Source organism: Capsicum annuum, chromosome 6, assembly GCF_002878395.1.
Source record: "Capsicum annuum cultivar UCD-10X-F1 chromosome 6, UCD10Xv1.1, whole genome shotgun sequence".
Lineage (NCBI taxonomy): Eukaryota > Viridiplantae > Streptophyta > Magnoliopsida > Solanales > Solanaceae > Capsicum > Capsicum annuum.
In genome coordinates this window covers 122,264,737-122,275,239 of record NC_061116.1, presented here as the reverse complement: position 1 = coordinate 122,275,239, position 10,503 = coordinate 122,264,737, and positions in this window count along the sequence as shown.

Genomic DNA, 10,503 nt, shown 5'->3' with positions numbered 1-10,503 from the left:
ATTCGTAACCAAGGCAGTGAGCTATAAGCTTAGAAAATTATCAAGGGCCAAAGTCTGATGTATTTCAATCTCCTCCTACCCCCCCCCCCCCCCTAAGATCATTCATCCTCAAATGATGGGTCAAGTATGCATTAGCATGATTTATCTATAGAGACACAACCACACTTCCCTTTAACAAAGTTCAAAAACAAAGAAATTAAGGAATTAACAAATTTTTCATTTAACAGTCAGAAAATAAAGAAATCAAGGAATTCACAAACTTTTCATTTAACAAAGTCAGAAAACAAAAATATTAAGAATACACATACCTTATGAATGAATTTCTGGAATCGGGGATAGGAATGGATAGTTAGACTTCATGTCCTCCTCGGCTTCCCAAGTATCTTCCTTGGACTTTTGGTTCCGCCATAGAAAAATTATCGAAGCCACATCTTTTGTCTTTAACCGACAAACTTTCTGATCTAAGATCCTCACTGGGATCTCCTTATAGGATAATGAATCCAAAATGCCAATATTCTCCAAGGGAACAACCCACAAACGATCACTTATACATTTTCATAACATGGACACATAGAACACCCGGTGAATGGAACTCATGCTAGAGGGCAAATCTAATTCATGTTTAACATTACCAACCCTTCTCAAAACCAAGTACAGGCCAATATATCAGGGACTGAGCTTTCCCTTCTTCAAAAACCACATTACTCTCTTAGTAGGAAATACCTTCAAGAACACCTAATCTTAAGCCTCAAACACTAACTTTCTCTGCCTTACATATGTATAGGACATTTAGAGACTCTGGGCCGTGTTTATCCTATCTCGAATCACCTTCATCTTCTCCATATCTTGGGAAACCACATCAGGGCCAAATATCTCTGCCTCACCAACATCGAACCATCCAATAGGAGATCTTTGCACCTCCTACTATGCAATGCCTCAAACTGGCATGACCTGAACCAGGTCCTAGTTATGTTGGGTATCTCAAGTCCAACTAGGACTAGAGACTACCTCCCATACAACAACCATTAACCACCCTACACCAAACATCAAATGAATTCTTAACATATAATAAGATAAGATATTATTAATTAAAGACATTAAAATAAGTTTTTAACAGAACCAAACACCCATAATCAAATGACCAATCAATATTATTCCCAATGATAATACCAATACCAATACCAAAACCAATACTAATACCAATGCCGATACCTCCCATTCCCATAGTATTCCAATAAAGTCTCTCATCAAAATAAAAGAATATCCAGTCGGGGCATGCCCCTGGGTATAGACAAAACCAATACCAAGGAAATACTAATAACATAAGGAAATCCATAGCATGAAATAGGGTCTTCTAGAGTATAGAAGCTCACCCGTTTAGTCTAACTCAAAAGTTTTCCCCAAATCATCAAGTAAATAAGCAGAAGGAGTAGAAGTATGGTCAGTTCCTACATCGCGTGGGTATACTATGCTTGAAGACAGTTAAAGGGATGAACACTAGCTGTGACTTAGCGATAAAGATAAAATGATGACATTAATAAAAACTCAAATCAAACGAATGCAAATAACCATATGCAATTACATATATATATATATATACCATTCCAGGATAAGCAACAAGGTTTAGCATGCAATTTTAAACCTTAACATAAATTGTGTAGCTTTACCATCATAAATTAACCCATGGTCTACCTGAACAGGCCCTAGTACATGTAGGCAAATGAATTAAAGATATCATAAATTGCCAAGGATTCCCTTATATCCTTTGCCCTCCATGATCTAGATATACGCATATAGTCTTGAGGGATTCCATTTTACCTCACAAACACATGGTCATCAACAACAACCCTTATGTCGGCAAACAAGAGTTTTAAGTATCCATCCTTTGCACTCCACCTTCACCGGCTAGCTTTACAACCTCTATTATTGGCCAATTATAAAATTTAACACACAAATATAACACCAATTTCAGGATTCAATTATTAAGGTATTATTAAGTGGTATCGTCATACCAACTATAGCTTGCAAGAAATGACATTAGCATACACTTAGGTGATTCCTATATACCATGCAGACTCTATTATTAAAATCACTTGGGGTATTTTCGTGTACCTCACAAAGTTTTCAAAACCATCCTTAACCATTTAACCATTTATAACATGCATTAGTTTCAAGAAATAAGTCGAGCAAAGTGAAAATGCATAAACCAAAATCAATTATATAAGTGGGTTGAGTTTAGTACGAATTTCCATACCAAAACATTCAATTTAGGGATCTATTATACCCCTACTTCCATCCACCATTCCCATTCAATCTAATGAATTTACCAATAATTAATTAAAGCTCAATAATTTCATAAATACCATGAAAAAACATTTAAACAATTTGCATTAAGAATCCTCAACCCATATTTCAAAATCAAACATCAATGGTCCATGAGTAATGCTTTAAATAACATGCTTTTAAAAAATTAATAATGAGGGAAGAGTAACATGCCTAAAGTACCAAAAAATTTGAAAGAGATAGCACCCTTAGAACCCTAGATGGTAACCTTCTTTGAAACCTTAGCCTAAACTTCAACAAAAAGTTTGAGAGAGAATTTTAGGAGTATTTTATTGGGAAAGATGTAATGATGAAGTCCCAAAAATGGTTTTAAGTCATGGGGTATAAGGGTTTAAGGTGGGAAATTTCCAAAGTACCCTCAACTTAAAAGTTGAAAAAGTGTCGCCTTTGACTACAAGTCAACCTGACTCCTAATCACTCCTTATGACTCGTGACAAAGAGTTATAATAATAAATGTTACCTAGACTCCTATACACTGTAAAACTCATGACTCAACCACCCATCTCATAACCAAGCCATATGACTCATAAAGTCTAGTTATATACAACACAGACCTCAAATGGGTTTGACAGTAGACAACCTACAACATCACCTAATGAGTCATAAAATATCTTCACATATCTTAGTGATCATTTGTACTCAAAGCAGAGTCAAGCTACAAACTTACTGATTTTTTTACGGTTGATGCTAATGACTCATCATGAGTCCTTACGACTCGTGTCCCTAAGTCATAACCAAAGATGAAAACCCAAACACCCTCTGTTGTACACCTTATGACTAGGATCACTTTATGACTCATACGATGAGTCGTAACCTGGACAGTGACCTAGCAAATGAAATTTCCAAGGGGAAAATTTTAGGGTTTTTTTATTCTCCCCCACTTGGATCATTCATCCTCGAATGATTGGAGAAGGAATTGACTAGAATGATTAAACCCCAAACTTCTCTACTCTTACCTATAAGACAGAAAATAAAATACGAAGGAATTTACAATTTTTCTTTAACAAAGATAGAAAATAAAGACGTTAAGAACAACAGATGTCGTAAGCATGATTTTCTAGAATAGTAAATCGAAATGGATACTTGGACTTCATGTCCTCTTTGGCTTTCCAAGTAGCCTCTTCTAACCTGTGGTTCCTCTATAGGGCCTTTACCAAAGCTACATCCTTATTCTGCAATCGATGAACTTGCTAATCTAAAATTTTAATTTAGACCTCCTCATAAGACATGGAGTCTAAAATACCCATCTTCTCCAATGGAACAACCATCTAAGGATCACCCATGCACTTTTTAAATATCAAAACATTGAACACCGAGTGAATGGAGCTCAAGATAGAAGGCAATTCCAACTCATATGTAATTTTACCAACCCTCCTCAAGACCAAGTACGGACCAATATACCGAGGAGTGAGTTTCCCCTTCTTACCAAATTGTATCACTCCCTTTATGGCAGATACCTTTAAGAACACCCTATCCTAAAAATCAAACTCTTAACTTCCTATGCCTCATATCCACATAGGTCTTGTGGTTCCTTTGGGAAGCTTTAAGTCTATATAGAATCATGTTCACCTTTTTCATGGCATGTTTAACCAAATTTGGGCCAAACATTTCCATCTCGCCAACCTCAAACCACCCAATACAAGATCTACACCTCCTACCCTACAAAACCTTATGGGTCCTTTGATGAGTTCAATTAGTATAAAGTATATTTTGGATGTAGACTATGTTTCAAAGTTGGTGAAAGAAATTATGCTTCCTACTAATGAAGCACACAGTGTTACTGTATTTTTTAGAAAGCATCATTTGTCAATTAGGCATTCTATGGGCTATTATTAGTAACGTGGTTCATATTTCTGAAATCGTCTTTTCAAGATATGCTTGAAAAATATGGAGTTAGACATAGGGTGGCAACATCTTATCACCCGCAGACTAGCAGAAAAGTTATAGTGTCAAATTGAGTAATTAAATCCCTATTGGTAAAGACTATGAATGCCAATGGACTGATTGGGAAAGAAAGTTAGATGATGCATTATGGGCTTACCGTACAACTTATAAAACCACCATAGGTGCCTCACCTTACCAGTAGGTGTACGATAAGGATTTTCACTTACCAATCGAGCTTGAGCATAAGGCACTATAGGTATTAAAGAAGTTTAATCTAGAATGGATGGAGGCAACCAAGTCAAGGTAAAGTAATATGAATGAGTTGGATGAATTTCTACTCCGGGCATATGAAATTTTAATATTTTACAAGGAAATGATGAGTGGGATCACGACCACAAAATTAAGAAGATAGTATTCAAAAAGGTTGACCAAGTTTTCTCTATAATTCCAAGCTTTATTTGTTTCCAGGTAAGATAAATTCAAGGTGGTGTGGTCCATTCACGGTAATAGGACTCTACCCCTATGGTGCTTTAGAATTGAATAGGGATGGTGAGTCCTTATTTAAGGTAAATGGTCAAAGAGTGAACCACTAGTTGGGAAATATAAAAGATGTGAAAGAAGTAGTTGATATTTACCTTGATAAAGACTAAGTTGTGAAGGAAATTACGTCGAGTGAAGATATTAAATCAATCTGTGCGGGAGGCAACCCACGGGTTAAAAGGTACAATCTGAGTATCTAGCTTATCTGAGTCGTGCTACGATGTTATATCAAGCATCACATGAGAGAAAACCCATGTTTTTTATACTTAATTTGCTTATAGGGTAATATGTTTATTCTGTGTGGAGTGCTAAGAAATGCACAAAATATCCAGAGAAGCTGAAATATTTTGGTCATATAACTCTTTACAAGTCATACCAAGATGGTACGACTGGTAATGTAGGAGTCATATTAACCTCAAACCAAAATTAGAATTAGGTGAAAGTTTCTAGAATGGATACGATTCTTAAAATAAGTCGTTTCCGCAAGGTACGACACATCGCCCTTAGTCATACCTAGTCCAAAAAATAGGTAAGTTCCAGGTCTATACAAGTAAAAGAAATAACCCATAATCCAGGTGTAAGTCGTATACATGACTCATTGCCCATGCTTACCAAGTCAGATCGCGAGTTGACCTATCCTAACTCTTAAATGAAAAGAAAAAGCGACACCCGATCAAGCACCCGATTAAACAAACTCGTACCCACATTATTTCAACCCTAATTTCAAGCATTAATCTATAAAATCAACATATATTCAAATTGATTAAGATACCAACAACTTTAAATCTTTCACTCTTTGTGATTTAAACTCAAATTTTGTGAAAAAATAGTATTTAAAATTAAGAATAGAGATTCTTCAAGTACCAAGTAAGCTCTTCAATGTATTTTTCTGGAATTTGTAAGTTGAAACTAATGGTGTTTGTTAGTATGAACTTGGTTTGTGGATTACTTAAATATTGAATTATTGGTAATCTAGCTTAATTGTTTTTTGTTAGAAATTGGAAATTGGGTAGATCTAGGGTTTTGGAAATGGATTTAATATTTTTGTGTGGTCTAAAATGATCGATATAGCTAAAACTTGTAGTGGGTATTTTAGGAAATTGCTTTTGAGTCAACCTTTAAAGTTGGACTTCTATGTTGTAGTGGTACTGGAGTCATAATGGGATTCGTACCCACTAACAACATAGATGTCTAATAAATTTAAAGTTTGGAAATGGTTACTACTCGACCATATGAGTCATATCTAGATAATACAACTCATACTCTCTTAGTCGTACCTATCTAGGATGATTTATGTTAGAATAAATGTTTTTGATCTACCTATGACTGTTTGTAATGAGTTGTACCTTGCAGGTATGACTAATTAAGAGGAGTCATAAGGAAACCAGTGAACAAGGGATCATGCACTGAATAAGATATGACTTGGTTATATGAGTTGTACACAGTTGGTACGACATGTACCCACCACTCATACCTAAATCAGAGTAGGCACATTGAACTTTAGCTTTAGATTTTTTTCTTTTATTTTCTTAGATACTAATGAGGATAAATGTGTAGGAAACATGCCTCCAAAGAACATCTCCTCATCCAAATAAGTTGCTAAGAAAAACAATAAATAACAACCAGCTGGTAGTATGGTATTGAGTGATTCAAAGTACAAGACATCATCCACTAGCAATGGTAAGGTGTATGGATAAACCATCACAAATAAAATTGCATAAAAGAGGAAGGCAACTATGAAAGCAAAAGGGAAGAGAGTGGTACCTGAAGAATCAGAATTATCTCTACGGGTCCCAAGGAGAAAAAATCAATCTACTTCTTCCCTGTATACATTCCTATATTCCAACGATAATAATGATGATGAATTTGAATCCAGTTTGGGAGGAAAATGTTTTGAGAATGTTAACAATGTGGGAGATTTGAATGAGGTACAACCAATAGCCTGACAAGACCAATAATTAGCACTTACCGCTGCTCCAGTACCCATTGTTGAATTATGGGGGTACCTCGATATGCAGGAGACATTCTATAGTAGATTAATCATACTTTCTGGTGGTAAGATAAAAAGAATACTATATCCAGAGCAACAACTGACTGCTACTAGAATATTAGAATTATAAGGTTTCAAAGAATGTTTCAGACAATACAGGTTTGAGTGGATAATGAGAGCACCCAAAAGATATAGTGAAGTCCTTATTCATGATTTTTGTGTAGCATACAAAGGTGAGCTATAAAGGGAATATCCCCAGGGCCCATTATGGAAAGAAAGTAAGTTTATTACTTTCTCTATGATCTATGGAGTTTGAGTCGATATTTCTCCCTACTCTATTAGGAGATTCTTGTATAGAATAGAATATCAGGCTCCGGTTAACACAGTAGAGATAGAATTTAAAATAGAAGAGATAAGGAAGATAATCAAGAGGACATTAGGTTCTGAAGATAAAATGGTAATTTTAGGTAGATTGCGAAGTGTATTTCTTCAAATAGCATAAATCCAGTCTGAGTTGTAGAAGGCCCTGGGTGATCTCACAATAGATAAAAAAGAGTACCCTGAACTTTAAAGGAAAGGCTTGGTAGACACTAGCCCAACACCATTTGTGACCAACCACATATGATGATGTTCTGAGACTGGTTTGGGAATCCATGATAGATGGTTTTATGGTCGGTTATGAGTTTGATATCACTGAGTTCCTATCTTGAGAGTTGAGGGATAAGGAAGTTGGAGGTCAAAAGGCATTATTGGCCTAGCCATGTATGATCACATAGGTTTGCTTGGACACGAGAGTGTTGGAACTCCTTGGGATTGATAAGATAGTTAAGGCTCGAAGGACATTTGACATTGGCCTGATTAGAGATGTATTCAAACCTTTGGCCAGACTGACGAAATAGGCAACAGATATTTTTATATGATTATTCCCCCAAAATGATCAGAATGACACTCCTACTACAGCAAAGTCTACTGAGGTAGGATCATAGACAGAGGGCTCCCATACAAATACAGCGAGCACTTCTAGTGCCCCACCATCAGTATATTTTGTGCCACCTAGGCCACGGGGTATGTCTTTTGGTATTATGATGATCGCCTAATATACATAGACCGAGGTTGTAACCAAATTAGCCACACCTGATGAGAAGGTAGCTCACATGGAAGAAGGATTGAAAAATTAGATCTATAGAAAATTTGAGGAGCAGGATAAGTGAGTCCAAGTTTGCCTAAATTCTTTTCATTTGAGGATCACTCGATAGTTAAGTGGAGGGAATACGACCAATATTACTAATATAATAACCAAGGTTGCAAAAATCAAGAAAATGGTCTTGGAGCTTTATGAGAGACCAGTAGTCACTGAGTCTATCATAGAGATAGTGATTTCTATTATCTATGTGCCTAATATTTGGGCAGACCCAGCTATTTCACCAATTGAGAAAATTAAAGAACAAATACAAAAGAGAAAGAGACAGAAAAAAGAAGCTCGAGCAGCCAGGAAGAAGGACAAACAAAATAGTATTTAGGATGTGTGGGATCGAGAATCCAAGGTCCATGGGATGGCCACTAGAGCTGGTTATTTGAAACCACCTGTTGTTGATGTTGGGATGAAAATTCTATACCCTCAAATATTGTTGCTTTAGTACTAATAGCTGATGGGATTATCGCTGAGAAGAATGGGACCCGATCTGACGTCCTATAATTTGATATTGTTAATCCACCACCTTGAGCGCCTAGGTATGACCTTTAGCCTTAATCTATTTTAATTTTTGTAGCTCTAGGGATAGTTAGTTAGGGGTGGGGGTTATTCTAAAAAGTCTAGGTGTAGTTAAAAAGTATAAGTCATTAAGCCTGAAAGTTTGTTATGACTTGCAGGTTCGATGTAGGCAGCTGAGATAGGGGGTAAATCAGTGCGAATTAGGAAGCAGACTATTTTAAATCGTCACTTTTAAGGATTTTGAAAAACAAAATTTCATTTATAATGAAAATTCTAGTTTTATGTTTTTGATAATGGTGATTTGACTTTTGGATATTATGCTAAATTTTATGGTTTAATGAATGTTGTGTTGAAAAATTGACCCCTAAAAAATTTTTGTGTTTGACTATGTGATTTGTATACTTGTGTGACACAGTTTCAAATCTGGAAATGGCATTAGGATTAGGGATAGAACAGCCAAGGATAAAGCAGTTGCATAGTTGTATAACTAGTACATAGCAATGTATCCCTGTGCAAATGTGTGTGAGATATACAAATTTCCTAGTGTATTGGAATCTAGAACTTACCCGGTGATTTTTTACCTAGGTCTAGGATAGTTAGGTTGAGAAAGGATCATAGACCATTTTTTCTATTAGTCCACTTTTAGCCTAATTTACCTTACATGTGTTAATTAGTATCCTATGATCCTAATCTTTGAGCCTTATAACCTATTTTTCTTGTTAGACCTATCACCTTCCCAGTTGTATTGCAATGAACCTATGGCAAACTTTCTAAGTTGAGGGTGGCTATCATAGGGGTGCGTGATGTAAAATAGGTATGAATAACGGTAAAATAATATAAAAAAATGCAAGGTTGGGTGTGGTAGAAAAATAAAAGAAAAAAAGGACTAGAAAACCACACCCATCCTGAATACGCTTTTAAATTAAAAGGGGGAGAAATAAGGATGAAAACAAAATGAAAAATTAGTTAACTGTGGACTCCAAAGTTATCATAGTGCCAAAGAGGATTAGTCACTTCATATATCCATATGTATCATACCATCCCCTAAGCCTAATTTATGACCCGAATAAAGTCCTATAGTGATCTTACTATTCTGTGTACACCGGTGACACTTCTTTATGAGTGAAAGAGTTATTCGTTATATCATTGAATAGAGTGGTTTATACAAATGAATAGTGAAAGGGATTACTTTGAACATGGGTTATGCTACTAGGGGCACATGGGTTATGGTGCTAGGTTGCTAGATAGTTTGATGAATGTAATTTATGCTTATGCCCAAGTGTCTATTGCTAATGTAATGCGATCATCCGATTCCATCATGTTTCCATGTGTCCTGAATTTTTATACGTAGATTGGGTCTTGAAAGTTAGAATTAGATGGGGAGAAACAAGATTTAACTCAAATTGAAACTCGCTGCCATGGGTTGCTTAAGATCTTCCTGTTTAAGCATCGTCTCTGTGCTTGAAAGTAGTATTTGGTTTTGTTTTCCTGAACACAAGCAAAATTCTAAGTTGAGGTCATTGATGTGGCATGGTGTAATACCCCGTACTAATATTAGCTTGATTTATATTTTAGTTGCATGCTTAAGGGACATAAGGCTTAAAATTATCACTTAGAGTTTGGGACTTAGCCATTTTCAAGACCCTTAAAGTTTAAGGATTTTAATTTTTGTTTTTCGAACCCCGAGATGTTAGTTTTTGAGTTAATTCAAGTATATGGATGTAAGAAGTATGTCTCCAAGGAGTTTCAGATTTTTCAAACAAAGTTTAGGGCATCTTTGGATCACGGAACCAGTGGGTCACCATAATAGGCCAGCGATACGGCATTAGTCCCGAACGCCTGCTTACCGCTTTGCAGTGAAGGTTTTGTGTACAGTTATTGATTTATAATTGAATACACGTGTCATGATTTTTATTCTAGTGTGTGAAGTTCTTATGAGCTGAAAAATGTTCATTGGAATCACTTAGAACAAAGTTGGTCCAAAAGCCTTTGATTCGGCCAAATTTTGGTATTCGATTCTACAAGGGTCAACATC